Source organism: Somniosus microcephalus, chromosome 6, assembly GCF_052327205.1.
Source record: "Somniosus microcephalus isolate GS21.2 chromosome 6, FLI_Smic_1.0, whole genome shotgun sequence".
Classification (NCBI taxonomy): domain Eukaryota; kingdom Metazoa; phylum Chordata; class Chondrichthyes; order Squaliformes; family Somniosidae; genus Somniosus; species Somniosus microcephalus.
The window spans coordinates 187,081,347-187,089,252 of record NC_140992.1 but is presented as its reverse complement, the minus strand read 5'-3'; positions in this window follow the sequence as shown (position 1 = coordinate 187,089,252).

Genomic DNA, 7,906 nt, shown 5'->3' with positions numbered 1-7,906 from the left:
AACAGGTATTGGGAGCGTATTAAACACAGATTAACCATTACTGGGAATGAGTTACACACAGTGAGTAACAGGTACTGGAGGTGAGTTACACAAAGAGTAACCGGTATTGGGAGTGAGTTAGACACAGTGTAACAGGTACTGAAAGAGAGTTACACCCACAGAGTTTCAGGTACTTGGAGTGAGTTATATACAGAGTAACAGGTACTGGGAGTGAGTTGCACACAGAGAGTAACAGGTACTGGGAGTGAGTTACACACAGAGTAACAGGTATTGGGCGTGAGATACATACAGAGATTAAAAGGAACTGGGAGTGAGTTACACAGTGTAACAGGTACTGGGAGTGTGTTACACACAGAGTAATAGGTACTGGGTGTGAGTTACACAAAGTGTGTAACAGGTACTGGGAGTGAGGTACACACAGAATAACAGTTACTGGGAGTGGGTTACACACAGAGTGTAACATGTACTGGGAGTGAGTTACACAGAGAGTAACAGGTACTGGAAGTGAGCTACACAGAATAACAGGTACTGGGAGTGAGTTATGCAGAGAAACAGGTACTGGGAGTGAGTTACACACAGAGTAACAGGTACTGGGAGTGAGTTACACGCAGAGTAACAGGTACAGGGAGTGAGTTACACACAGAGTAACAATTACTGGGAGTGAGTTACACACGTAGTGACAGGTAATGGGAGTGAGTTACACACAGAGAGTAACAGGTACTGGGACTGAGTTACACACACAAAGTACCAGGTACTGGGAGTGAGTTGCACACAGAGAGTAACAGGTACTGGGAGTGAGTTACACACAGAGTAACAGGTATTGGGCGTGAGATACATACAGAGATTAAAAGGAACTGGGAGTGAGTTACACAGTGTAACAGGTACTGGGAGTGTGTTACACACAGAGTAATAGGTACTGGGTGTGAGTTACACAAAGTGTGTAACAGGTACTGGGAGTGAGGTACACACAGAATAACAGTTACTGGGAGTGGGTTACACACAGAGTGTAACATGTACTGGGAGTGAGTTACACAGAGAGTAACAGGTACTGGAAGTGAGCTACACAGAATAACAGGTACTGGGAGTGAGTTATGCAGAGAAACAGGTACTGGGAGTGAGTTACACACAGAGTAACAGGTACTGGGAGTGAGTTACACGCAGAGTAACAGGTACAGGGAGTGAGTTACACACAGAGTAACAATTACTGGGAGTGAGTTACACACGTAGTGACAGGTAATGGGAGTGAGTTACACACAGAGAGTAACAGGTACTGGGACTGAGTTACACACACAAAGTACCAGGTACTGGGAGTGAGTTACACACACAGAGTAACAGGTACTGGGAGTGAGTTATGCAGAGAAACAAGTACTGGGAGTGAATTACACGCAGAGTAACAGGTACAGGGAATGAGTTACACACAGAGTAACAGGTACTGGGAGTGAGTTACACACGTAGTAACAGGTAATGGGAGTGAGTTACACACACAATGTAACAGGTACTGGGAGTGAGTTACACACACAGAGTAACAGGTACAGGGAATGAGTTACACACAGAGTAACAGGTACTGGGAGTGAGTTACACACGTAGTAACAGGTAATGGGAGTGAGTTACACACAGAGAGTAACAGGTATTGGGACTGAGTTACACACACAATGTAACAGGTACTGGGAGTGAGTTACACACACAGAGTAACAGGTACAGGGAGTGAGCTACAGAGAGTAACAAGTATTGGGAGTGCGTTACACACTGGGAGTAACACGTACTGGGAGTGAGTTACACAGAGTAACAGGTCCTGGGTGTGAGATACACACAGAGTAACAGGTACTGTAAGTGAGTTACACACAGAGTAACAGGCACTGGGAGTGAGTTACACACAGACTAACAAGCCCTGGGAGTGAGTTACCCACACAGAATAACATATACTGGGAGTGAGTTACACACAGAGTAACAGGTACTGGGAGTGAGTTACACACAGTGTGTAACAGGTACTGGGAGTGCATTACACACAGAATAATAGGTACTGGGAGTGAGTTACACACAGAGTAACAGACACTGGGAGTGAGTTACCGACAGAGTAACAGGTACTGGGAGTGAGTTACACAGATTATCAGGTACTGGGAGTGAGTTACACACAGAGAGTAAAGGCTACTGGGAGTGAGTTACAGAGAGTAACAGGTATTGGGCGTGAGTTACACACACAGAGTAACAGGTACAGGGAGTGATCTACAGAGAGTAACACCTATTGGGAGTGCATTACACACAGATTAACAGGTATTGGGAGTGAGTTACCGAGAGTAAAAGGTACTGGGAGTGAGTTACACAGATTAACAGGTATTGGGAGTGAGATACACAGAGTAACTGGTTCTGGGAGTGAGTTACACAGATTAACAGGTGCTGGGAGTGAGTTACACACAGAATAACAGGTACTGGGAGTGAGTGCCACACAGAGAGTATCAGCTACTGGGAGTGAGTTACACACAGAGTAACTAGTACTGGGAGTGAGTTATACAGAGACACAGGTACTGGGAGTGTGCTACACAAAGTAACATGTACTGACAGTGAGTTACACACAGAGTAACATGTACAGGGAGTGAGTTGCACAGAGAGTAGCAGCTACTGGGAGTGAGCTACACAGAGTAACAGGTCCTGGGAGTGAGTTACACAGAGTAACAGCTACTGGGAGTGAGTTACACAGTGCAACAGGTACTGGGAGTGAGTTACACACAGAGTAACAGGTACTGGGAGTGAGTTACAGAGAGTAACAAGTACTGGGTGTGAGCTACACACAGAGTAACAGGTACTGGGTGTGAGTTACACACAGTGTAACAGGTACTGGGAGTGAGTTGCACAGAGTAATAGGTACTGGGAGTGAGTTACACACAGATTAACAGATACTGGGAGTGAGTTACAGACAGAGTAACAGGTACTGGGAGTGAGTTACACACAGAGTCACATGCACTGGGCATGAGTTACACACAGAGTAACGGATACTGGGAGTGAATAAACACACACAGCGTAAAAGCTACTGGGAGTGAGTTACACACAGACTAACAGGCAGTGGGAGTGAGTTATATAGAGACACAGGTACTGGGAGTGAGTTACACAGAGTAACAGTTACTGGCAGTGAGTTACACACTGAGAAACAGGTACAGGGCATGAGTTACGCACAGACTAACATCTACTGTGAGTGAGTTACACAGAGTAACAGCTACTGGGAGTGAGTTACACAGTGTAACAGGTATTGGGGGTGAGTTACACACAGAGTAACAGGTACTGGGAGTGAGTTACACACAGAGTAATAGGTACAGGATGTGAGTTACACACAGTGTGTAACAGGTACTGGGAGTGAGTTACAGACAGAGTGTAACATGTACTGGGAGTGAGTTACACAGAGATTAACAGGTACTGGAAGTGAGTTACACAGTTTAACAGGTACTGGGAGTGGGTTATGCACAGAATAACAGGTACTGGGAGTGTGTTACACAGTGTAGCCGGTACTGGGAGAGAGTTACACACACAGAGTAATAGGTACTGGGAGTGAGTTATACACAGAGCAACAGGTACTGGGAGTGAGTGACACACAGAGAGTAATAGGTACTGGGAGTGACTTACACCCAGGGTAACAGGTACTGGGAGTGAGTTACACACAGAGAGTAACATGTACTGGGAGTGAGTTACCCGCAGAGTAACAGCTACTTGGAGTGAGTTACACGGTTTAACAGGTATTGGGAGTGAGTTACACCGAGTAACGGGTACTGGGAGTGAGTTACACACAGAGGAACCGGTACTGGGAGTGAGTTACACACAGAGAGTAAAAGGTATTAGCGGTGAATTACACAGAGTAGCAGTTATTGGGAGTGAGTTACACAGAGTAACAGGTACTGAGTGTGAGTTACACTGTGAAACAGGCATTGGGTGTCACTTTCACAGTGTATCATGTACTGGGAGTGAGTTACACACAGAGTACAAGGTATTGGGAGTGAGTTAACACACAGAGAAACAGGCATTGGGAGTGAGTTACACACAGAGTAACAGGCACTGGGAGTGAGTTATACACAGAGAGTAAGAGGTACTGGGAGTGAGCTAAACAGAACAACAGGCACTGAGAGTGTGTTATACACAGAGTAACAGGCACTGGGAGTGAGTTATACACAGAGCAACAGGTACTGGGAGTGAGTTACACACAGAGTAACAGGTACTGGGAGAGAGTTACACACGGAGTAACAGATACTGGGAGTGAGTTACACAGAGTAACAGGGATTGGGAGTGAGTTACACAGAGTAAACGATACTGTGAGTGAGTTACACAGAGATTAACACGTACTGGGAGTGAGTTGCTCACAGAGAATAACAGGTACTGGGAGTGAGTTATACACAGATTAACAGGTACTGGGAGTGAGTTACACACAGAGTAACAGGTACTGGGAGTGAGTTACACACAGAGTAACTGATACTGGGAATGAGTTACACACAGGGCAACAGGTACTGGGAGTGATTAAACAGAGTAACAGGTACTGGGAGTGAGATACACAGAGAGTAACAGCTACTGTAAGTGAGTTACACACAGAGTAACAGGCACTGGGAGTGAGATATACACAGAGTAACAGGTACTGTGAGTGAGTTACACACAGAGTGGTAGGTACTGGGAGTGCGATACACACAGAATAACAGGCAGCGCGAGTGAGTTATCCAGAGTAAATGGTACTGGGTGTGAGTTACACATAGAGTAACAGGTACTGGGAGTGAGTTACACACAGAATAACATGTACTGGGATTTATTAACAAACACAGAGCAACAGGTACTGCGAGTGAGTTACACACAGAGAGTAACCTGTATTGGGAGTGAGTTACACACAGAGTAACATGTATTGGGAGCGAATTAAACACAGATTAACCATTACTCGGAATGAGTTACACACAGTGAGTAACAGGTACTGGAGGTGAGTTACACAAAGAGTAACCGGTATTGGGAGTGAGTTACACACAGTGTAACAGGTACTGAAAGAGAGTTACACCCACAGAGTATCAGGTACTTGGAGTGAGTTATATACAGAGTAACAGGTACTGGGAGTGAGTTGCACACAGAGAGTAACAGGTACTGGGAGTGAGCTACACACAGAGTAACAGGTATTGGGCGTGAGATACATACAGAGATTAAAAGGAACTGGGAGTGAGTTACACAGTGTAACAGGTACTGGGAGTGAGTTACACACAGAGTAACAGGTATTGGGAGTGAGTCACAGAGAGTAACAGTTACTGGGAGTGTGTTACACACAGAGTAATAGGTACTGGGTGTGAGTTACACAAAGTGTGTAACAGGTACTGGGAGTGAGTTACACACAGAATAACAGTTACTGGGAGTGGGTTACACACAGAGTGTAACATGTACTGGGAGTGAGTTACACAGAGAGTAACAGGTACTGGAAGTGAGCTACACAGAGTAACAGGTACTGGGAGTGAGTTATGCAGAGAAACAGGTACTGGGAGTGAGTTACACACAGAGTAACAGGTACTGGGAGTGAGTTACACGCAGAGTAACAGGTACAGGGAGTGAGTTACACACAGAGTAACAATTACTGGGAGTGAGTTACACATGTAGTGACAGGTAATGGGAGTGAGTTACACACAGAGAGTAACAGGTACTGGGACTGAGTTACACACACAAAGTACCAGGTACTGGGAGTGAGTTACACACACAGAGTAACAGGTACTGGGAGTGAGTTACAGAGAGTAACAGGTATTGGGCGTGAGTTACAAACACAGAGTAACAGGTACAGTGAGTGAGCTACAGAGAGTAACAGGTATTGGGTGTGCATTACCCACAGAGTAACAGGTATTGGGAGTGAGTTACAGAGAGTAACAGGTACTGGGAGTGAGTTGCACAGCATAACAGGTACTGGGAGTGAGATACACAGAGTAACTGGTCCAGGGAGTGAGTTACACAGATCAACAGGTACTGGGAGTGAGTTACACACAGAGTAACAGGTACTGGGAGTGAGTGACACACAGAGAGTAACAGCTACTAGGAGTGAGTTACACACAGAGTAACAAGTACTGGGAGTGAGTTATACAGAGACACAGGTACTGGGAGTGTGTTACACAGAGTAACAGGCACTGGCAGTGAGTTACACACAGAGTAACAGGTACAGGGAGTGAGTTGCACACAGAGTAACAGCTATTGGGAGTGAGCTACACAGAGTAACAGGTCCTGGGAGTGAGTTACACAGAGTAACAGCTACTGGGAGTGAGTTAAACAGTGCAACAGATACTGGGAGTGAGTTACAGACAGATTAACAGGTACTGGGAGTGAGTTACACACAGAGTCACATGCACTGGCCGTGAGTTACACACAGAGTAACGGATAGTGGGAGAGAGTTACACACACAGCGTAAAAGGTATTGGGAGTGAGTTACACACAGAGAGCAATACGTACTGGGAGTGAGTTACAGAGAGTAACAGGTATTGGGAGTGCATTACACACAGAGTAACAGGTATTGGGAGTGAGTTATAGAGAGTAACAGGTACTGGGAGTGAGTTACACAGATTAACAGGTACTGGGAGTGAGTTACACACAGAGTAACAGGTACTGGGAGTGAGATACACACAGAGCGTAAAAGCTACTGGGAGTGAGTTACACACAGATTAACAGGTAATGGGAGTGAGTTACACACAGAGCAACATGTACTGGGAGTGAGTTACAGAGAGTAACAGGTACTGGGAGTGAGTTACACACAGAGTAACAGGTACTGGGTGTGAGTTACACACTGTGTGTAACAGGTACAGGGAGTGAGTTACAGACAGAGTAACAGGTACTGGGACTGAGTTACACACAGAGTGTAACATGTATTGGGAGTGAGTTACACGGAGATTAACAGGTACTGGAAGTGAGTTACACTGTTTTACAGGTATTAGGAGCGAGTTACAGAGAGTAACAGGTACTGGGAGTGACTTACACCCAGGCTAACAGGTACTGGCAGTGAGTTACACACAGAGTAACAGGTACAGGGAGTGAGTTGCGCACAGAGTAACAGCTACTGGGAGTGAGCTACACAGAGTAACAGGTCCTGGGAGTGAGTTACACAGAGTAACAGTTACTGGGAGTGAGTTACATAGTGCAACAGGTACTGGTAGTGAGTTACACACAGAGTCACATGCACTGGGTGTGAGTTACACACAGAGTAACGGATACTGGGAGTGAGTTACACACACAGCGTAAAAGGTATTGGGAGTGAGTTACACACAGAGAGCAATACGCACTGGGAGTGAGTTACAGAGAGTAACAGGTATTGGGAGTGAGTTACACACACAGAGTAACAGGTAAAGGGAATGAGTTACAGAGATTAACAGGTACTGGGAGTGAGTTACACAGATTACCATGTACTGGGAGTGATTTCGACAGAGTAACTAGTACTGGTAGTGCGTCACACAGATTAACATGTACTGGGAGTGAGTTACACACAGAGTAACAGGTACTGGGAGTGAGTTACACACAGAGGGTAAATGCTACTGGGAGTGAGTTACACACAGGGTAACAGGTACTGGGAGTGAGTTATACAGAGATACAGGTAGTGGGAGTGAGTTACACAGAGTAACAGTTACTGGCAGTGAGTTACACACAGAGTAACAGGTACAGGGCGTGAGTTATGCACAGAGTAACATCTACAGGGAGTGAGTTGGACAGAGTAACAGCTACTGGGAGTGAGTTACACAGTGTAACAGGTACTGGGGGTGAGATACACACAGAGCAACAGGTACTGGGAGTGAGTTACAGAGAGGAACAGGTACTGGGAGTGAGTTACAGACAGAGTAACAGGTACTGGGTGTGAGTTACACACAGTGTGTAACAGGTACTGGGAGTGAGTTACAGACAGAGTAACAGGTACTGGGAGTGAGTTACACACAGAGTG